This window comes from Apodemus sylvaticus, chromosome 4, assembly GCF_947179515.1.
Source record: "Apodemus sylvaticus chromosome 4, mApoSyl1.1, whole genome shotgun sequence".
NCBI classification, from domain to species: domain Eukaryota; kingdom Metazoa; phylum Chordata; class Mammalia; order Rodentia; family Muridae; genus Apodemus; species Apodemus sylvaticus.
This window is the reverse complement of record NC_067475.1, coordinates 147,352,440-147,375,311: the sequence shown is the minus strand read 5'-3', so window position 1 is coordinate 147,375,311 and position 22,872 is coordinate 147,352,440. Positions and strand designations below refer to the sequence as shown.

At 44.6% G+C, this 22,872-nt stretch overlaps 1 protein-coding gene and 1 long non-coding RNA gene across 6 annotated transcripts in view; one reads left to right on the top strand and one right to left on the bottom strand.

Annotated features, from left to right (window-relative positions):
• The window catches only part of Tbl1xr1 (TBL1X/Y related 1), a 143,176-nt gene that overhangs the window by 10,009 nt on the left and 110,295 nt on the right, over nucleotides 1–22,872 (top strand). The window lies entirely within an intron of this gene.
• Nucleotides 10,323–12,745, bottom strand: LOC127683471 (uncharacterized). Its single transcript, XR_007977549.1, has 9 exons — nucleotides 12,621–12,745; nucleotides 12,381–12,510; nucleotides 12,061–12,290; nucleotides 11,724–11,913; nucleotides 11,564–11,643; nucleotides 11,184–11,453; nucleotides 11,044–11,143; nucleotides 10,774–10,893; nucleotides 10,323–10,503 (listed from the first exon to the last, which is right to left on the bottom strand). It is a non-coding gene; the product is annotated as an uncharacterized LOC127683471 (long non-coding RNA).

The following is a 22,872-nucleotide window of genomic DNA, read 5'->3' as shown; positions in this document are numbered from 1 at the left end:
TCTTCCTGTGGAACTGGCTCTGAAGCCAATTAAAGGAAGAAAAGAAAAAAAAAAAAGCCACTGGCTACCCTTGTAACATAATGTGCTGCTATTGACCTATAGGCGCATCTTACCAGGCTAGTTATTATCATAGCACATTGAGTTCACGGCCGCGTAACTCCTGTTGAGGACGTTCTTCTGCAGCAGCCTAGATAACACTGCAGTGTGGTGAAAGTGAGCAGTCACAGCTTCATTTCTGTATGTCTGATGACCATGCTTTTTAAACCTATAAATTGATTATAATATTTAACAATACTTTATTAGTCAGTGAATTTGGGAACTGGATTTGAGGAAATAAAATTAGAAATATAATTATGTTTATGAGTTTAGGATCAGTATTCAGAATAGGAAGAAAGTTGACATTCTGAATGATAGAACACAGACCAATTCTGGCCATATTTATTGTTCTGTGCCCTTGACTTTCTTATGTAGTCCAGGCTAGTCCTGAGCTGATCCTCTTCCCTCAGCCTCCAGAGTGTTGGCATCCTAAGTGAGTCACTGTGCCTGGCTTTCCCTGAAAGTCTTGCCTTGGAGTCTATGAGCTGGTACTGGTTTCTAGACCAATTGTCTGCAGACATGTCCTTGATTTAGTTGTCCTGGTTTATTTGTAAGCAGGTAGGGCCTTCTTGAGGACACTTGTCTTACTAGTGTTTCCCCTGGAGCCCCTGATCAAGTTCAAGCTGCAGTCACTGCTCATACTGAATTGGTGAGGCTTTCCAAATGAGGGGAGGGGTTCTGGGCCTTCCAGAACATTATCTCTTTGAAGGTCATAAAAGCCCAGGAAAGAGGTTGGTCTAGCAGATCTTTGCCCCTCTGACTCATGGTGTTCAAAGTATAAGATTATCAGGCTCTGCTTGGGTGTCCTGATTTGAAGGTTGGGCCACCTCTAGAATCTTTTTTTTTTTTGGGGGGGGGGGGACGGCAGTTAGGAATAGCTCAGATATACTGTTAAAACCGGGAATATTCCTAAAGCCTGGGTACAGAAGCTGTGGACCTGAGGCTGCTGATTGAGTCATTGTGTGGTCTTCTGTGTTGGTTCTTGACTCCCTGTTCTTCCCAGGTGGCCTGCCCTTTCATTCTGGTGTCCATGTACGGCTGTGAGGGTATGCAGTGGACAAATCGTTAATTCTGTGTCCCGCTGGCTCTTGAGTCCCTTGCTCTGTCATGGAAGGAACTTTACTTTCTTCCCGGGTCTGTGTTGAACGTTGACTAGGCAGAGCTCCTTCATTTCATAGTTCTGAGTGGCAACAAAACCGGTGGAAGAGAAGAGGCTCAGAGTTGGGAGAAATAAGAGTGGCTCCCGCGGTTGTGAGCTGGCCAGGTCCTTAGCTATTGATGCATTCTTCCTAGGTAATCCCAAGACTGGAGGTGTGTGGAGTAGAGGGGTGTGTGGGTGAGACATTAGCTGAGCTGCCAGGATCTGGCATTTTCAAATAATCCCTCAGAAGTAAACATCTTGATTATTTCTTCAGAGGCAGATCTGCATTTGAGAAGACAGGGCTTCCAGTTTACAAATGGACTAAAGTGACTGCCACAGTTCTTCACTGATATTTTCAAAGAATTAAAAATTCACCAGTAAATTTTAAATTAGGAAGGGATATTGCCATGAGAAGTCTGTGCTGGAACTTTGTCCTAGTGTTGCTCTATATGGCAGTCAGGGGAAATGTAGTCCTTTGGGCTCTTTTGTAGTCCCTGTCCCTCTAGGTAGCTAAGTTGAGCCCTTGTAGCGCACTCTGCTCTCTTGTGGATGTGCTTTGGAACTCTTTAATTCTCAGGCTCCTTCCTTTGTGGGCCCGCTCTTGTGCAGAGCAGGCTGCCGCGCTTCCTGACTCCTTTGTCTGTCTTGTGTTTGTCAGATGACTCAGTCTTGTGGATGGTACCCTGCTAGGTTGTTGTTCCCTTTGTTCTGACAAAGTGGCATAGATGATTTCTACAAGTTGAGAAGTGCTCCCCCCATCTGAGACAGTATAATGTTGGCCAGTGAGGTAAGGTTGCTTACTCATAGCCTGAGTCCATAGGACTCACATGTTGGAATGAGAGAAAAGACTTCTCCAAGTTGTCCTCTCACCTGCACTTCATGCCCACGGTGGCACTTCATGCCCACGGTGGCACTTCATGCCCACGGTGGCACTTCATGCCCACATGCACATATGGCGTCACACATGTGTACATGATGTAACCTACTAGCTGTGGTTTGAATCTGCGTGAGGCTTCAATTGTCAGTATGGATAGTGGTACGAAAGCTGCCGAGTTAAGGAATAAAGGACAGTTTGGAATCATTTGATTTATTAACTTCCTTTCCTTGCAAAAGACCACATATTTCGCATGGGTTTAAGTACAGTGGAAATTTGAGGATAGGCTCAAGCGGCTGAGGGTGTTAAAACAGGGAAGTTCTGTGGCTGTAACAAGACAGCTGCCCTGGCTTGCTTCTGCACCCTCTCCTCCTGCTTCTTGCTTTGCCTGAGTAGCATCAGGAGAGCTCATGGACCATAGCAACTCAGGAGGCTTCTGAGTTCTTCCTTTCCAGGGGTGTTTGGATGGCCAGCTTTCCAGTGTCTCCCCTCCCATCCCCCTTTGCCCTTTTGGGAGAGCGTCGCACACTATAATCCTGCTGGCCTGGAGAATGATATGTAGACTAGTTTGGCCTCACATTTGCAGTTATGCCCCTGCCCCAGCTTCGGCCTCCCTTGTACTGGGATTACTCTAAGGGCTCCGGGCGTTTTGTCTTCCTGCATCGGCACCCCTGGGATTGGCTTCTCTGCTCCAGTCTTGTTCAGCAGTCTCAAGCAGTCTGGTTTTTGTTTTTCTACCTGAAATTAAACATTTTTCGCATGAGAAATTAGCCACTGAAATTTTTATTAGTGTTTTAATTTGGATTGTTAATTTTGGTAATATTTGTTTTAAAGTTGTGTAAGGGTCCATGATTCGCTAAAGAATGATACCTGGACGCAAATGGTATGTAAAGGCAATGTTTTATTCTGTAAAGTCCAGCATGCTGGGGTTTCCCGTTACCAGAATGGAGAGCATGCAGGCCTGATTTAAAGCACATTAGGGAATTACAGGGTAGGTGACCCTTATGGTAATCTGTTGGTTGTGTGGGCAGGAAACTTGTTGGGGGATGTCTGGACACTGCTGCTCACCCATTGTCCTTGTCTCAGGCCAGGGCTGCTTCTGAGGCCTGGACTTGCCTGGAGTTGCCCAGTTCTTGGAAGCAGACTTAGGTCCAGTCTCCTTCACTGCCAACTGAAGCCTGTCATGGAGTCAGCCTAGCCTCCTCAGTTGCATGGGTTTTGAATGTCCCATTTTTCTGTATTAAATTCCATTTGTCTTCAGCATTTCATTTTGCATAAATTGGAGTTTCCCTCTAATCCGAGCTGCGTTGAGAATATGTAGCAGAAACCCCTTCTTGTGCTGCTCTGCGGTGCTGTGGAGGTGTGTGTTTATATGTTGCTTTCCCGTTCTATTTTCTCAAAGGGGCCACAATCTGTAATCTCAACAAGGCAGAGTCAGGAGGATTGCACCCTATTAATAGCTAGCCAGGTCTACATAGTGAGTCCGGATAGTTAGGGATACATGGTGAGATTTGGTCTCAAAAATTCAACCAACAAACAAAAAGGCTGAGTACAGTGGTCCATACCTGTGATGCTAACACTTAGGAGGTGGTAGCAGGAGGGTCAGAAATTCAAGTCAGCCTGTGTGCACCATGTGAGATGATGGCACACAAAACAACACCAAGACCACCATCACTACCAGCACCAAAAAATAATAAATAAAACGCAAAGTGGGGTCAGTTGTTATTTAGTATGCGACTGCCTTTTCTTGACTGCATGTCACACTTGACAGTGACTTCCCCTCTGGCATCACCTGGCCAACCCTGGCAGCTCCATACCCAGGGATGTTTGCTCCTGTCTTAGCTGCTTAGTTCCTCCTACCAGGCTCTGCCCTGAGATGGGAGTGTACAGTGCTGTAGTTAGTGCTCACCCATGCGACCCTGAGGTTTCTGGACTAAGGAAGAGTCTTACTCTTTTTTATGGCAGATCCTCCTCTAGTGGCACCTTCTCCTTCTGCATATTTAAACTTGATGTGAGCAGGCATGGGGTCGGTTTCCCCTGTCACTGTCCCAGTACCTGGGACAGGACTTGCAGGTGTTTAGTTACTGTTTTGATGCCCACTGACTCTTTTTGACCCGCCGATAGCTTTAAATTGATTTACTTTTCTTGTGGGATGTGTAACAGCTCTTTAAGAAGCTGGCATTTAGGGTGGACTAGAGGAGGTGCGATTGCATGGGTATTTTCATAATGTTTGCAGCTAGTTCTCAGTAGTTGAATCAGTCTGGAAAAAAATAGGTAAAGGGATAGTTTAAGAACTGACACTAGGGGCTGGAGAGATGGGTCAGTGATTAAGAGCACTGATTGCTCTTCCAGAGGTCCTGAGTTTAATTCCCAACAGCCACAGGTTGGCTCATGACCATCTGTAATGGGATCTGATACCCTTTTTTGGTGTGTCTGGAGAGAGCAATGGTATACTAATGTACATAAAAATAAATAATCCTTTAAAAAAAGAACTGGTACTAAAATAGTTGTGCTAAGATACTAGATATCAACAAGTTACATTTCATTTCTTTCAATCCAGCTATTTCATCATTCAGTAAAATAGGATGTGGGCTAAAACTGCTAGTTATATTGACAGAGGTTACTTTTAGCTACATTTACCTGGGAGGTGGTGGTGTTTAAGTCCGATCTACTTCCTAAAGTTGGCAGTGATTCATAATGCAGGTGAGCTGTGATATAGAAGCCCAAAGCAAGCTTTCAAAAGGGTGTATTCAAGAAGGGACCTTATAAACATAGGGAATATACACTCTTACTGAATTACTACTCCCTTAGGGAAGAGCAGCAGGCTTGCTGGGCTGTCTGTATAGCTAGAACCAGACCTGAGTACCAGGAATGTCTTGACACAACAGTCTAGCTATTTTTACTCCTTCATAATAGTCTGGTCCTTTACTGACTTGGAAGTATAATGACAGTATCTGACTATAAGGACTACTTTACTTTACCTGGAAAATCCCTGAAGGGCTCTGAGCGGTACAGCTGGAGAAGGGATCCCATAGTTGTATTAGAAATTGTAGCTCCCAGGTGCTGGAGGAGATGAGCTTGGGGACTGATGGAGGTAGCCATTTATAGCTGGAAGGCTGGACCTTTAGCTCTGAATGTTACTTAAGGTTGTCATAACTCAGAAGTGACATTTATCTCTTCTGTTCTGTCACCCAGCTTTTTCAAATAAACCATTTTTGAAATGAAGACTGAGGGTTCTTTTTTTTGATAACATCTGTGATTTTCTTCCATTTATCTAGGGAATAGGGTGCTGATGGGGACTGTCTCAGAAGACACTCCGCAGTAGGGATGTGATGGCACTCAAGGCACTTAGGGTTCTTTATACAAAGAACAGGGCAGCAGGTTCTTTATACAAATATCGGGGACATTATAATTTCTGATGAAGAAAATCTAATTAAGACTTTAGTCCCAATACTTAGAGAGAGAGAGAGAGAGAGAGAGAGAGAGAGAGAGAGAGAGAGAGAGGTGGATCTCTATGTGAGTTTGAGGCCAGCCTGGTCTACAGAGAGAGTTCCAGGACAGCCAGGGCTATACAGAGAAGCCCTGTTTTGGAAGAAATAAATTATTCTATTTATGTTATGGTAATGTGTCTGTATTTATTTTTGCGCGTGCTTTCGTGCATGTGAGTGCAGCTCCTCATGGAGGCCAGAGGCTTCAGAGCCCCTGCTGAAGCAGGACGGAAGCTGCCTGTCTTGGGTTTTGGCAACCAGACTTGGTTTTCTATATGACCAGTGCACACTCTTAACCACTGAGCCATCTCGCCAGCCCTCTTTCCTCTATATTTAAATCAGTATATAAAAAAATTTAAGGGAATACTCAACTCACCAGAGTAGAATGAATTGCTGTGTAAAATAAGTCTGCAATGACCTAAGGCATTTAGTTTTCTTCTTTTATTGGGGGGGGGGGGGGTTACTCTGTCCCATGGTAGCCTGCAGCTTCGTAGCCCAGGCTAACTGCAAGGTTGGGGTGATCCGCCCTCTTGCTGCCCTCACCTCACTTGTGGGATGTGCGCAGTGAGCCACCACGCCTGGCTGCCTCCTGGGAATTCTCTTTGCTTTGTTTTTTTACCATCCTGGACTCTGACTTGTCCTTGGCATTTCATTGCTCCCAGCCCTTTAATTACATACATGACCTAAACATGCTGGTCAGATTATATGGAAGATGTATGGTACTGAAACATTTCTCTGATAGCTCAATTAAAATTAACCTCAAAGATTATAGCTAGCTGAAGAGAAACTTGTATTCATTCATTTCATGAGAATTAGGCACATCCTCTTAAACTATAGAGACTCCTGAAATACCAACCAACCAAACTCATGCCTGAGAATGATTTTTTTCACTAATGCATAATTGGCAGGATGATTTTGAAAATCAAACTGTGTTTAAATATTAAAAATTCACATTGCTCTGTGTACATTTTAGAAACATTGCATTAAAATATATTAAATAATTGGAGGAAATGCTTTTTTGCATTTGTAATTTTTAAAGCAAAATCACTTTTATTTGTAGGTGTGTAAAAGTTTAAGTACTGAAAGTCTCAGGAGATGGCCCTTCTAACTAAGTGATAGTCTGCACATGGCGAGACTGTTTCTGAGTCAAGGACAGGAGTGACTTGTGGTGGTAAAAGGCAGGAAAAGTGCATGCAGCATAGACCTCCCGCTTGGCTTCTCTGGCCAGTGCTTCAGTTTCTGTCTTAAGGTGACAGGGAAGGGGCTGAACGTGGAGGCAGGAGAGCTTCTGCCTGCCCACGGCATTTTCTGTGAGAGAGATCTGGGAGGATTGTTTTAAGCAGAACAGCAGGGTGTCAGCTGGGCACTTGGTGTGAGGTGGGAAGGACACTAATTCTGCACAGAGCAAGGAAGTTCATTTGGTACAGTGTGTGGTAGGAGTGCATGAGGACACATGTTCTGGCTATATTGTCATCTGTGTTCTGATGTCTGCAGATACCACTGGGGTCTTAACAGCCTCTGTTGGATACTTCCATATCATGCTCCCCATTAAATTGAATTCTGTGCATCACACAGTAAAACAGAGAAGACAAGACTCTGGAAGAATCTCTTACAGGGAAGAACTAGTGTGGGCAGGAGTTTACAAGCGGATGTCAAGAGAGGATGGGGGTTAGAGTAGTTGAACTCCATTGAATATATGTATGAAACTGTAAACAATTACAGAGGCAGTAAAGAAAGACTTCGGCAAAGAAAGCTGGCTGTGCTCTCTGGCTTTCGTCGCACCTCCATTTTTGGGGAGTAGGGAAAGAAAGACCCAATGTCCCATTGGGTTATGAACAGAACCTAAGTAGAAGGTCAGGGACTTGGAGAGACTGCAGGCCGGTGAAGAGTGAGGAGCCCTCATCTGAGGTCTGCCTCCCAGAGCTAGACTGAGCTAGGGACTGTTTCTAGTTGGTGTAACTGTTACTGAGCTTACTCACTTTAGAAATGTTCCCTCCTTTCCTTCCTTCCTTCCTTCCTTCCTTCCTTCCTTCCTTCCTTCCTTCCTTCCTTCCTTCCTTCCTTCCTTCCTTCCCTCCTACCTTTGTTCCACTCCTCGCCCCCATTTTTTTGGAGGTGGAATCTGATGTGCTCAGATGGCCTTGACCTGAGTACTGAAGCTTCCTGCCTTCACATCCCAAGTGCTAGGATTACAGGCTTGCTACCATAACAGTAGTTTAAAAGTCTGTTGTTTTTGTCTTTTGGAGTGCTGGGTATGAACAGATCCTTGTCTGAGAGACAAACATCTTACCTCAGAGCCACAGCTAAAATTTTTAAGCAAAACTAAAGTTTTTAAATTTTTCCTGAATTATTTATACTTGATTATAATTACACACACTTGTTGTGTACATTTACTACTGTGCATTTTTCTTATTTTGTGATGAGTTTTAGGTTTGAGTAAGAACAGTGCAGAGGCAGGGTAACTTTCCTTTGTACATTTAGTTGCCTTGTTCCAGTAGTTCCCAGATCACTGATGTTTCGGGATCCTGTGCTGTGTTTTCTGCCTCCTTGGCTCCTGATTTCTTGGGATTTCCTTCTTTGTTCTGATGTCATGACAGTTTTGAGGACTATTTCTTTGTCTGATTTTCTTTGGACTGAGGCTATGGGTACTTGGGGCAATCTCAAATGTTGTTATTTCATTTTGTCCCATCTAGGGTTCACACGTAGATGATTCTAAAGCTGATCACTTGATTCCGCTCCCATGTCCAGGTGTTGTCCCTGGGTAGCGATTGTTCTTTGTGCTCCCTGTGGAGGCTCAGCTCATGGGAGATCCAGTGTTCTGCTTTGTAAAGCCTCCAGTCAGTTTTCAGCTCACAAAGAATATAACTGTGGAGAGATACAAATGACCTTTATTTCTGTAACAATTCGCTTGGTAGCTCCTGCACTCACAGTAGGTCTTTTCTGGGAAGTGGTTGGATTGGTTTGACCTCCCCATGACTTCATGGAATAGTTGAATTTTTTTTTCCTTTTTAAGAGAGTGTTTCTGTTTATCCACTCTGGCATGCCTCTGTGCTACTGTGTAGATTTCTTTTGTCTATTTGGCTACAATGTGATACTATTGTTGTAAGGTGTTCTTCTGTTCTTCTGGCTCCTGTTTGGTTTTGTGAGACAAGTTATTACTATGTAGCCCTGTACTACATGGACCAAATTGGCCTTGTACACAGGCATCCTCCTACCTCTCCTCCTGTCTTAAGGTTTTACTGCTGTGAAGAGACATCATGACCAAGACAAGTCTTATCTATTTATTTACTTATTTATTATTATTATTTATTATTATTATTATTATTATTATTATTTTGGTTTTTTTTTGACACAGGGTTTCTCTGTGTAGCCCTGACTGTCCTGGAACTCACTCTGTATACCAGGCTGGCCTCGAACTCAGAGATCCGCCTGCCTCTGCCTCCCAAGTACTGGGATTACAGGCATGCGCCACTACCGCCCAGTTCAAGACAAGTCTTATAAGGACAACATTTAATTGGGGCTGGCCTATCGGTTCAGAGGTTCAGTCCATTATCATCAAGGTGGGGGATGGCAGCATCTAGGCAGGCATGGTGGTTCAGGAGGACCAGAGAGTTCTACATCTTCATCTGAATGCAGCTAGGAGACAACTGGCTTCCAGGCAGCTAGGACAAGGCTATTTATTAAAGCCAATGCCCATAGTGACACACCTACTCCAACAAAGGCAAATCTAATAGTGTTACTCCCTGCGACAAGCATATTCAAACCATCACACTTACCAAGTGCTGGGATTAAAGGCACACATTACCTGTAGCTTTCTTTCTACTAGCACTTTCTTTCATAAACAGTAGTATCCTGGTCTAATCTTCTGTTTCCTATTCCAAACCCACTAGTTCAGTTCCTTCTCTAAAAGTTCCTGTGTCCTTTCTATTGGAATGATCAGAACATTGATTTTAACCCAGGAAGCAAAATTAAATCAAGCTAATATATATATTCCTTTTAAGCCACTATTGACAGCTTGTGAAACTCATGACTGTCTCTCTTGGCTTGAACTCTCTTTTTTTAAAGAATTTTTAACTTTTGTGTGCTGTCTATATGTATAGACTTGCATGTATGTATGTATGTGTGCATGTGTGGGGGTTCAAGGTGGATGCTGCGTGTCCTCAGTTATGGTCAGTTTCAGTCACTGAGCAGGAACTTACTGACTGAGCTCTGTAGTTAGCTAGCGGCTCTGTGGCTCTCCTCACTGCCTCCTGAACGGACTTCTACGTGAGTTCTAGGGCTCCTCATTCCCTTCCTCACTTTTGTGGGACTTGGTTCTCTGAGCCATCTTTCTAGCACCTGGTTTCACTCCTTAATTGTTTCTTCTGTAACATGGCTTGATTGTTTCTCATTCTGATTCTGAACATAATAAAGTTGTATTTTTAAACAAGTAATTGTAAAAGAGATTTGGTTTTTTTTCTTCTTTGTGGCTACATAGTCATTATAATTTTTCTTCTAAAGGCTACCAAAGGGATAAATTTAGATTTAAAAGTCTTTAAAGAGGTAGACTTCACAGGCTTCATCTTGTACGACAGGAGCATATGAAGTGATGGAATCTCTATTTAGTATTATTAATAAGCAGTTTTATTCAAGAAGCTAATCAAGTGTAACTCCTAACCACCTGAAATGGAGTTTTCATTTTCATGGGATACATACATACAATGTATATACAAATGTGTAGGTAAATTTTAGTAATTCAAGTATCCTCAAATAAGAAGTGGTCAATTCTGTAAGTTGGAAAAAGTTGGCTTTAAGTTCCCGGCTGGCTGGGAAGGTGGCTGTTTGGTGAGGCTCCATTGCAGCACCTCGCTCACCATTGCAGCACCTCACTCACCATTGCAGCACCTCGCTCACCATTGCAGCACCTCACTCACCATTGTAGCACCTCACTCATCATTGCAGCACCTCACTCACCATTGCAGCACCTCGCTCACCATTGCAGCACCTCGCTCATCATTCCAGCACCTCACTCACCATTGCAGCACCTCGCTCACCATTGCAGCACCTCGCTCACCATTGTAGCACCTCGCTCACCATTGCAGCACCTCACTCACTATCGCTCACCATTGCAGCACCTCACTCACCATTGCAGCAGCTCACTCACCATTGCAGCACCTCGCTCACCATTGCAGCACCTCGCTCACCATTGCAGCACCTCACTCACCATTGCAGCACCTCACTCACCATTGCAGCACCTCACTCACCATTGCAGCACCTCACTCACCATTGCAGCACCTCACTCATCATTGCAGCACCTCACTCATCATTGCAGCACCTCACTCACCATTGCAGCACCTCGCTCACCATTGCAGCACCTCGCTCACCATTGCAGCATCTCGCTCACCATTGCAGCACCTCGCTCACCATCGCTCACCATTGCAGCACCTTGCTCACCATTGCAGCACCTCTCTCACCATTGCAGCACCTCACTCACCATTGCAGCACCTCGCTCACCATTGCAGCACCTCGCTCACCATTGCAGCACCTCGCTCACCATTGCAGCACCTCGTTCACCATTGCAGCACCTCATTCACCATTGCAGCACCTCGCTCACCATTGCAGCACCTCGCTCACCATTGCAGCACCTCACTCACCATTGCAGCACCTCACTCACCATTGCAGCACCTCACTCACCATTGCAGCACCTCGCTCACCATTGCAGCACCTCGCTCACCATTGCAGCACCTCGCTCACCATTGCAGCACCTCGCTCACCATTGCAGCACCTCGCTCACCATTGCAGCACCTCGCTCACCATTGCAGCACCTCGCTCACCATCGCTCACCATTGCAGCACCTCACTCACCATTGCAGCACCTCTCTCACCATTGCAGCACCTCTCTCACCATTGCAGCACCTCTCTCACCATTGCAGCACCTCTCTCACCATTGCAGCACCTCGCTCACCATCGCTCACCATTGCAGCACCTCACTCACCATTGCAGCACCTCACTCACCATTGCAGCACCTCACTCACCATTGTAGCACCTCACTCACCATTGCAGCACCTCACTCACCATTGCAGCACCTCACTCACCATTGCAGCACCTCGCTCACCATTGTAGCACCTCACTCACCATTACAGCACCTCACTCACCATCGCTCACCATTGCAGCACCTCACTCACCATTGCAGCACCTCACTCACCATTGCAGCACCTCGCTCACCATTGCAGCACCTCGCTCACCATTGCAGCACCTCGCTCACCATTGCAGCACCTCGCTCACCATTGCAGCACCTCGCTCACCATTGCAGCACCTCGCTCACCATTGCAGCACCTCACTCACCATTGTAGCACCTCCCTTACCATTGCAGCACCTCGCTCATCATTGCAGCACCTCGCTCACCATTGCAGCACCTTGCTCAACATTGCAGCACCTTGCACCTCACTCACCATTGCAGCACCTTGCTCACCATTGCAGCACCTCGCTCACCATTGCAGCACCTCGCTCACCATCGCTCACCATTGCAGCACCTCACTCACCATTGCAGCACCTCGCTCACCATTGCAGCACCTCACTCACCATTGCAGCACCTCACTCACCATTGCAGCACCTCACTCACCATTGCAACACCTCGCTCACCATTGCAGCACCTCGCTCACCATTGCAGCACCTCTCTCACCATTGCAGCACCTCGCTCACCATTGCAGCACCTCACTCACCATTGCAGCACCTCGCTCACCATTGCAGCACCTCGCTCACCATCGCTCACCATTGCAGCACCTCGCTCACCATTGCAGCACCTCGCTCACCATTGCAGCACCTCGCTCACCATTGCAGCACCTCGCTCACCATCGCTCACCATTGCAGCACCTCACTCACCATTGCAGCACCTCTCTCACCATTGCAGCACCTCACTCACCATTGCAGCACCTCTCTCACCATTGCAGCACCTCTCTCACCATTGCAGCACCTCGCTCACCATTGCAGCACCTCGCTCACCATTGCTCACCATTGCAGCACCTCACTCACCATTGCAGCACCTCACTCACCATTGCAGCACCTCGCTCACCATTGCAGCACCTCGCTCACCATTGCAGCACCTCACTCACCAATGCAGCACCTCTCTTCTGGAGACACCAAAGTAGTTAAAGATTACTGTTGCATGAATGCCTAAAATAATTTTAAATCAAATAATAGAAGTTTTACATTTACTTGGTAAATTCAGAAGTAGTTGGGATTTTAATTTTTACATTCAGATAATTTAAAGAAGTGTGTTGATTCTTTGATAAACATGCACAATTCTGTAAACAGAGGGTATGGTGGCTGCCTGTGTGCAGGGATACCAGGAGGCAGGGAAACTGTTCATTCAGGGAGTTGTATTTTGGAGCATTTTGAAAATTATTATTTCTTAACTTCTTTAATTTTAATTTTTATTTGAAGTATTTCTTAGAATTTTGTGTAGCCATGTGGACAGTTAAATATAATTTTATAGAAAAGATTCATGGGCTTTCTGTTTCACTGAAGAAAAACAAAAAATTGGTCCTATGTGTTCTTTTTAATTTAATTACAATATAATTACATTATTTCTCTCTCTTCTCCTTGCCCCTCCTCCCACCATGTGTGCTCTTTGTGTAAATGCCATGGGGCACAAGTGGCAGCACTGGGTGCCATGTGAGGTCCCAACCAGCCTTGGAGAGGAGCCAGGTGGGGGGAGACCTGAAGCTGTGGCAGAGGTGGGCAGAGCTTGAGGAAAGACAACTGAACCTCCTGAGCTGGAGGGGAATACTCTGCAGACCTGAGGAGCCCCATGGCTAGAAACCATAGGGAGAGAAGGAAGAGGAAGATGAAATAGGTTTCAGCACACTTTTGTTTTGTATTTTACTATAAAGTATGTAACACCTCTGTGTACAGCTTATGCCTTTAAAAGAGAAAACATTGAAATATAAGTTGGTAAAATTTGTTTTTAAACCAGGCTGTTGTTGTTGGTGGTAGTGTCTATAAAACATAAGTATGGCGATATTTCCCATAGCCAGTAACCTGACATGACAGAATTGGGCTGTGATTGTCATGTAGATTAAAGCTATTGTTGGTGCATAGAATATCCTAGTTGCATGTGGGGTAGCTTTTAGGTTGTCTCTGATGCACCTGCTGTGGGAGAATTGCTCTGTTAACTGAAAACCATTCTGTAACTGCAGACCCGACAGAGAATGGTACAGCTGTTTGGTTGATATTTTGAATGTATCTAATTTAAAACTTTTACATAAAACAAAGGGGTGGTGGTTCAGGAAGTGATCAGGCAGAGCAATTGCCCACTGTGTGTGAGACCTGAAAAGAGACAAAGACAGACAGACAGACAGACTGACTGGTTAGTTGTTGACTTATTGACTTATGAGAGGCACTTTGTTTTGCATGATACACCGTGCCTGCTATCATATTTATATATATTTTTATTTCATCTTACATTAAAAAGCAATGGAAGTTGTTAATTTCTTACTTCATGTAACTTGAGAGTAGTAATTATGAGGTTTTGGTCTGTAACAATGTTTTTAAAAGAATTGGTTGCATAGGTCTGTTAGGTTTACAGCAAAGTCAGAAGTCCCTGCCTTACGCTTTGCTCCCAGTGGCCAGTCAGTATTACCCAGAGTTCCATGTCAAGCTGCTGTCCATTGTACATTTTGACAAATATGTCATGATGTGTGTCTGCCATACAGGATTATGTGAAGCATCTCCCTGCCCGATCCCCCATCTCCCCGACCCTGGCCATCTGCAATCTTTGTTTGGTCTCCATTGTTTGGCTTTTCTCAGGCTATGTATACAACACTGGTGATTCAGTGCGTGGCCTTTTCAGAATCGCTTCTTAGAGTACTAATGCTTTCAAATCGCCTTCCTATCTTCTCTCATCTGTTTATAGCACCTTTTTTTATATGCAGAATATACTACTGTCTGCATGAGCATGTCTGTATCTGGTGACCTACTGATTATCTTGGTTAGCTCTAAGTTTGAGTAGTTAGGAATAAAGCTGCTAGAAACATCCATGTGTAGGTCTTTGCATAGACATATGTGTGTGTGAGTTTATGTAAACCTCAAGTAGCATAATTGTTGGAATATGTGTTAGGTGTATTGTTTTATAAGGATCAACAAAGAAGTCTTCGAAAGTGTCTCTGTTGTATTTCAAGCAACCACAAGAACATACTGTCTCACAGAAAGAATCCTCCCAGTGGTTGGTGGTGCCTTGTGTCTTGATTTGGGCTGTTTCCATAGGTGTGTGGCAGTGTCACATTTTAATTTTTATTTTCATGATCAGTATACGATACTGAATATTTTCCATATGCTTAATACCTTTATATGTATCCTTTTCCTTCTTTTACATTTATTTATTTTGTGTTTGCACATGGGCATCCTTGCTAGTGCTGTGGCCAGAATTCAAATAAGTGCATTGCTCACTTTTGAGGCTGGTGACCCTGGAGCTCACTGATTAAGCTGGACTGGCTGGCCAGCAAGCTCTCTGAGGCAGTGGGCTTCTTGTTTCGTGCCATGAGTGCCTTAATGACTGAGCCATCTTCCCAGCCCCAACTGTTTTCTTATTAATGAGTTTTGTAGTTCTTACTGCGTGCCTGACTTTTGAGCCCCAGCTACTGGGAAAATGGGCTCTCTGTATATTTGGTTAGTCATCTTTTATCTGATATATTTTGCAAACATTTCTCTGTTGTTTTGTAACCTCTTCTCATTCTGCAGACATTGTCATTTACAGAGCAGAAGATGTTTATTTACATGAAGTCCTGATTACCTGTTGTCTCTCCATCATGAATTTGTTCTCTGATCTGTTGATGTCTTGGGTTCTTTATCTTTGAGAAATTTTAAATAGTTCTATGTTTCAGTTTTAGGTATCAATCTGCTCCACTGCTGTGATGAATTGAGGTCTGTGTCTGGATTTCAATATTGTTTATTTACAATAACCTCCCCTCCCCTCCCTTCCGCTCCTCTCTCTGTCTCAGTGCACCAAGTATTTGACTTGGTATGTGAGATCAGGAGAGGGACGGTACATCCCCAGAGATTAGAGTTAGAGGTGGTTGTGAGCTGCTGAGTGCATGCTGGGACTTGCGGGTACCCTAGAAAAGCAGCCCATGTTCTTTTCTTAAAATTAATTTATTATATGTTAGTACACCGTAGCTGTCTTCAGACATACCAGAAGAGGACATCAGATCTCATTATAGATGGTTGTGAGCCACCATGTGGGTGCTGGGATTTGAACTCAGGACCTCTAGAAGAGCAGTCAGTGCTCTTAACCGCTGAGCCATCTCTCCAGCCCTCATAGCCCATGTTCTTAATCACCAGGATTCCTTATTATTGTAATCACATGCAGCATTTGTTGGAAAGAACCTGTGCAGCATGGTGGCCGTTGTGCCTGCGTGTTTTGGAAGCGTTGCTCTTCCTCCTTCACTAGTTTCCCAGTCTTGCTTAGTACAGCCTATGTCTTGAGGTCCAGGTTTCTCTCCTCAATATTAAATTGGCTATTCTGGAACTTTTGCGTATAAACTTACATAAAAGTTTTGGCTTCAGTTTGTTAATACTCACAGACTAACTTGTCAGGATTTTGGCCAGGATTAAATTAAATCCTTTTTTCAGTTTGGGATGTTGATATTGTCTTGATAGTATTGATTATTCCTATCTGTAGACAGGGGAGCATCTCATTTACTTGGTTCTTGTAGTTTGGATTTATATCTAAATATTTCATTTCTTTGGGTGCTACCTTAGCCTGTTTTCCATTTTAACAAAATATTCTTGGTAGTTCATTAATATCAAAGCTTGTTTGGATCCTGGCCCTCAGGCCCAAGAACATGCTGCTCCCCTCTCTTTGTAGTGCAGCACTTCAGCTGCACTGTGCAGCGGTCGAGGTGCTGGGCTCACATATGTGCGGCTCAGTAAATGTTGTAGCGGAAGATAATTTTACTTTAGTAAAATGAACAGATGGTAAGTGTCCAGCCCTGATTTGTTCTGACAGCTTTATCTGGCTCGATGCTATCTGACCCACACTAGGCTGTATTTCTGTACCCTCATTCCCTCAGGCCACATGCCCAGTCAGTTTTCCTTTTTTGCCACATGTCTGTAAGTTTAGTTTACGTAAATGAGTATGATCAAGCAAGCATAGGGGCTCCTGCCGGAAATGTCAGCCTTTCTCGGAGACTGAGACTTAAGAGCATATGTAGTTCTAGGGTAATGTGTACTATGTGATGAGTCTGGTCCCCAAACCAAGCAGTGAGATACACACATGCACACATCTGTGTCTGACTTTTTTTTTTAAGTGTGGTTTTTGCTTGTACTGTGAAGACTGTGATGACTGCTTTGCCACTCCAGCAGAGCCATCTGCTCCCACCACACTGACCACAATAGACCTGTGCTTCCTCCAGGCGCGAAATCAGCCTTCCCACTTCATCTGGGTAGCTGGGAATTTGCTGCATCACTGTGCTGGGCCAAGCAGTGTCCTCTCTCCGAGCAACCTCTCTTTCCAGATAGTTTGATTTTTCCTCCCCTACTTCTTTTCTACAGGCTTTCACTTCACCATTGTGGACCAGAGTAGTCTGGGTGTTAAGAGTTTTAGGGCAGAAGCTGCCGGATACAAGGGATGCCACCTTGCGCAGGCTGTGCTTTGCTTTACTTGTACAAAGGTCCTAATTGGAGCTAGGGTCCTCTGTCCAGAGACTATTTGCTGTTGCATATAAATTGTTTTAAGACAGTGTTTTATGTTGCCCAGGGTGATTTGAACTCAGGGTCATTCTCTCTCTACCTCCTGCATGCTGGGATTACAAGAATGCAGTGCTGTGGCTCCTGAGGTCTTCATAAGGTGATCAATCGGTTTTTCCCCGAGGGAGGTTGGTGAGCAGCAGCGGCTCTTTTCCAGGTAATGGCATTAGATTGGCCTTGGTGACAATTGCGCTACCCAAGTTGGTAGTGCAGCCTGTGGTGCCATGTTATCTGTCAGTGCTGGTCATCAACAGGAGCTTCTTGGGCACAGGACCCAAGATGACCCGTCTTCTGGAGTGGGAAAATGATTCACCGCTCAGAACCACAGCAGCCTGCTGACTTGCATGGACTGAGATGGCAGGTATTTGACATTTCCTTCCCTTGAAGTCTCTTCATATGGGGATAGTGGATATTATCGCAGAATACTGGCATTTTGGGTGTGGTGATTGCCCCCTTGCGGCATTTACTAGCTAGACATATGTGATAGCTTTGGTGCCTCGTGTTGACAAGTGCCTTGAACCATTGTTGGGCCGTTGGCTGCCCAGCACAGACTTGCTCCTGCAGATGAAAGATAGCTTGACTCATCTATGTTGTTGTTGTTGTTGTTGTTGTTTTTCTGAGAAAAGGTTTCACTGTGCAACCCTGACTGTCCTGGAACTCACTCTGTAGGCCAGACCGGACTCCATCTCACAGATAACCATCTGCCTCCACCCCTTCCCCCCTCCCCCCAGTGTTGGTATTAAAGGTATGCACCATCACAGCCCAGCCAACTGGACTCATCTTAGCATTACTCATGTGACTTCCTAGGGTTGAGAGAGAGAAAACCCTGCTCCTGGGACTTGAGCTCTGTGTGTGACCAGATGGCTGGTCACTCCTTGTGTCTTCAGGATTTAGGTTTCCTTAGCACTGCTGTGACCATGGCCCTGCAAAGGCTGTCCTGGTACTCTTGGTACCTGCCTCCTTACATGGGATCATCCACCATTTGGTGTTGTCCTTGGGGTAGAAATGACATTTTGGATTTCAGTTTTGTGCTGTTCTGAGTGAAACTACAGGATGTTACAGTCTTCACATCCTTTTAGTTTATTAGACATGGAACTGATGGTACGTCAACATAGCCTGTAAACTTCAGTGGCCAGCTGTCAAGGGCCTCAAGGTGGCTATTCCAACCTGCACAGTAGCTGTCAGTATGCTGTCAGCAGTGCTCTGTCTGCTTTTGTTCATACTTAGTATTTTCAGCTGTGTGTGCGTGTGTGCGCATGTGTATGCTTATGTGCTTGTATGTGTATATGTGTGTGTGTATTGACTTTGAATTGCTTTCCTGACAAATGATGCTTATTGTTGGTGCATGATTCATTAAGTGTTTAGAGGATTATGATTCTTTAGACATTTTTAAGGTCTATATTTAGTGTGTGTACCTGTGAAGTTGCTCACGGATGTGCATGCCACTGTGCTTGTGGCAGTCTGAGTTATTAATTATGGGTGGAGCCTAGGCCATCAGGCTTGTGCCCTCACCTGCTGGGCCGGCCGTCTCATTGGCCATGGGGTGGAATTTTTTTTTTAATTGAGGATGGGGCTTGCAATAATTTACAGTTTTTTTTTTTTTTTAATGGATCACAGAAACTAAGCTACCTCATTGTTATCTGACATAGTAAATTTTTTTAAAACCTGTTTGAGGAAAAAAAATCACAGCAGCCATAACCAAACATTTTGGTTACAATTAGGATTCTGTCTTGCTTTTGAATTGTGTGGCATCCATTTAAAAATGCCCTAGTTTGAGCTGGTCCTAGAGAGTCTGAGGCTCTGTCAGATGGTGTGTTACTCTGATGGCGCTTCATAACATGAGGAGGTTGCACATAGGGCTGGCACCATTCTCAAACCACTTAGGGTCTTTATATCTTAAATTTAGCATTTTCTATTTTTGTTTGTTTGTTTCTTTTTTGCTGTTTTATTTTAAGGAATGGTGTCTCCAAGTAGCACAGACCAGCCTCAGCTGCCAACTATGAGGGGGTCACAAGTATGTGCCCCCCCCCACCCCCCCCACCCCCGTGCCAGGCTAAATTCGTCATTTTCTATTGCATGCTACTTCTGTACATACATGAGAGAAAACCAGGAATGACTGAACGTTCCACGTTGAATTGGTGGTGTGCTTGCTCACTTGCTGTGCGCGCGTGGTACAGTGAGCTAGCTGAGAGTGCCTCCGAAGTGAATCAGGGAGAGAAATCCCACCGGGGCCAGGCTCTTAAGCTGACTTTGCAGTTGAAGAACTAGCCTCTTTTTGTTTTCCTTTTTGCTGCTGTTTTTTTGCATTCTAGGTTTAGGAATCTTGGCAGACCGTTCCTATTCTGAAATCCCCAAGTCCCTCCCTGAGTCTCTGGGTGTCTAGTTCTGTGTGTATGTGTATGTGCAACATACACGTACACATGCAAACACTGGTCACCAGCAGCGATTGTAAGATAGTACCGACAATTAATGAATGTGTATGTGTGACCGTGAGCCACCAAGCAGCATGGTTCCTGCTTCAGTTCCCTTGCCTGACGACAGCTCATCATGTGTGTGATGTGACCTAGAAGTACAGTCTCAACATGCCCCTTCCTTACCTAAGCTGGTTGTGGTCAGGGTTATTACAGCTGGTTCCTGGGTTTGTATGCTTTCAGGATCATGACTGTCCAGTGTTCTGTATAGTATGGTATTCAGCTAGGGTTATTTGTAGCTCTGTAGCCTTTTCCTGTTCACATTATCCTTCAGGCCTGTTATTGGCTTAACTCCTGTTCTTGCTACTGAGCTGCTTCCTACAAGTAGCACTTGTAAAAAAAAAAGTATAATGCAGATTTTTAATTGTGCCCTGACTCGTTGGCCTGAGTGGGGTCTTGTTCCCTGTGTGCATGCACTGTCATTGCACTGTGCTGTGCAGAAGAGCTGCGCTGCTCCTGTTACATCCTGTACTGTGTGTGTGAGAGACAAGGTATCAGTACTCCAGGCTTGTCTTAAACTCGTGCGTTACTAAAAGTGACCTTGCTCTGATCCTTCTGCCTCTCTCTACCTCTGAGGGCTGAGATTACAGGCATGTAACTGTATATACCCACATATGTAGTCACAAAACTGCAGTGATCTCAAGGCTGTAAAAGGTTGTGCGGGTGAATGTCATCATTACAGAACAGCCTGTGTGGGCATGTAAGCAGAGACGAGCATCAACTCCAGCCACTCTCCAGAAAGCTGCCTGGAAAACAGAAAACGCAGAGGGTATGGGAGGGAGAGGGAGGGGAGAGAGAGAGGGAAGCAATATACTCCCTCAGTTAGGGCTAGATGAAAGACAGCATGTGGAGTATCAAATGTGGGAGGAAACTATCCTGTATCCAACCAAGGCTGGCCTTGAACTTCCGACCTTCCTACTTACATCAGGGGTATCAGGGATTATAGGCGTGCACCACCACTTGGAGCTACGAGGTATTTTTAAGCATAGATGACTCAGTATGACTTATTTCACCAACATTAGGGAGCAGAGCAGTGGCACCTTGTCCTGTTGGCATCAAACAGGCTTGCTGCAGATCCTGCTGCACCCAGAGCCTGCAGTATGTTCTCTCAGCTGCTGTGAACCTCAGAACATCTTTTTACTGCTCAAAAATAAAAGAGTACCACCAGACTGCATTCACTTGCCTTAAAATCTGTTACATACAATTAATCCCAAATTGGTTCAATCAGATAACAATGAGGGAAATTCAGGAATAAATCAAATATAATTATAGTGAATTAATATTTGTTTGGGCTGGCTGTGCTGAAATCCTTCTCACACAGCTGCTGCCTACTGTCAGCGTCAGCCTGTCTTGGTCTTCAGGACCTTGAATGCTACCTTCATTCCTTGCAGTATACTCTTGTCTTCTCCAGAGCTGCATGATGTGAGCCATTCTGTCCTCCAGCTAATACAGAGAGCTGCTGTACATAAAGGCATTTTCCTCATCCACTGAATTGCATACATATACATACATGTATACATACACTGTATATGCATGCACATACATGAGTGCACATGCGTGCGCGTGCGCGCGCGCGCACACACACACACACACACACACACACACATAAGCTGTGTTCTCAGTGGTCCTGGAGGTTGAAACCAGGGCCTCACTCAAACTACACATCCAACCTACTTTTTTCTGGGTAATAATAGATTCTGTGGGCATCAGCTCTCAAGACTTTTCTACCACCTGATCACCCCCATCCTCCCTTCTGAGACAGGTCTAAACATACCCTAGTTTGGCCTGGAACTTGGATGTCTTGCCTTGTGTCCTTGGGATTTTAAGCCTGTACAACCCAGCTTAGTATTTTCTTGGAATAATTGGTGTTTAGGAGCACATTATTCAGTTTCTGATTATTTTAGTTTCCTGAGATCTCTCCAATGCTGATTGCTGATTTTATTTCACTGTTCTCACATCTGTTAGGCCAATTTGTTTGATAATATTCAAATCTTTTATTTAGTGTTTCCTGATTTTTCTGTTACCTCTTTAGTCAGTAACTCAGAATCAGATGCTCAACTTGCTCGGCCATTGGGGACCCAAGTTCTATTTCTTTGTGGAAATTTGTTTTTGCTTTATTTATTTTGAAGTAATGTGATGATGTTTATGACTGCTTAGTGGTTTTTCTGTGTTGTGGTGACCCTTTATTATTTATTGCTCACATTCTGTGCTCTGAGGGTCTGCCTTATCTGATGTTTCTGCTGTCATTTCACCTTTCTGTAGTAGAACTGGCACAGTCTGTGTGCTTCCCTCTTGAGTTTGTTTCAGTCTGATTATATGTGAGGTCTGATTATGGATGATGTTGAGTAGTTGCTTGTTGAGCTAGTTCCAGTCTCTGCTTTGAATTAATAGAAACACTTCATTGTGCCTCCTTACTGCTTTGGACTGTTAGGTCAAGCTCTATAGTGTAGGCCTTTAAACTTAACCACCCACCTTGAAGTGCTACGTAAGGGATTACCATTCTCCTCACCCCCTTTTCTGCTGTATGGCAAATGACTCCATCTGGTGTTGTGTTCTGCCTTAGCAAAATGTTTCTTATGCTGCAGGACTGTTGGTTATTATTTTACCTTTGTAAATCTGAAATAGTCATTTCATCTTCTTTGCTGATTAGTTTTATGTTAACTTGAAGCAAGCTAGAGTGACCATAGAAGTCACAACCTCAACTGAGAAAATGACTCCTTAAGATTAGGCTGAAGTGAGGCCTGTTAAATCATTTTCTTAATTAGTGATTGATGGGGGAGGGTCCAGTCCATAGTGGGTAGGGCCCCTCTGAGGTGGTTGTCCTGGGTTCTGTCACATTGCAGGTTGAATGAATTCTGAGGAGCAAGCCAATAAGGAGCACCCCTCCATGGCCTCTGCCTCAGCTCCTGCTTCCAGGTTCCTGCCCTGTTTGAATTCCTGTCCTAACTTCTTCAATGATGAACAGTGATGGGAAGTGTAAGCCCAATAATCCCTTTCCATTCCAAGTTGCTTTAGTCACGCTGTTTAATCACTACAAAGATAACGCAATTGTGAAACTTCATTTTTATTTAGTTTAATT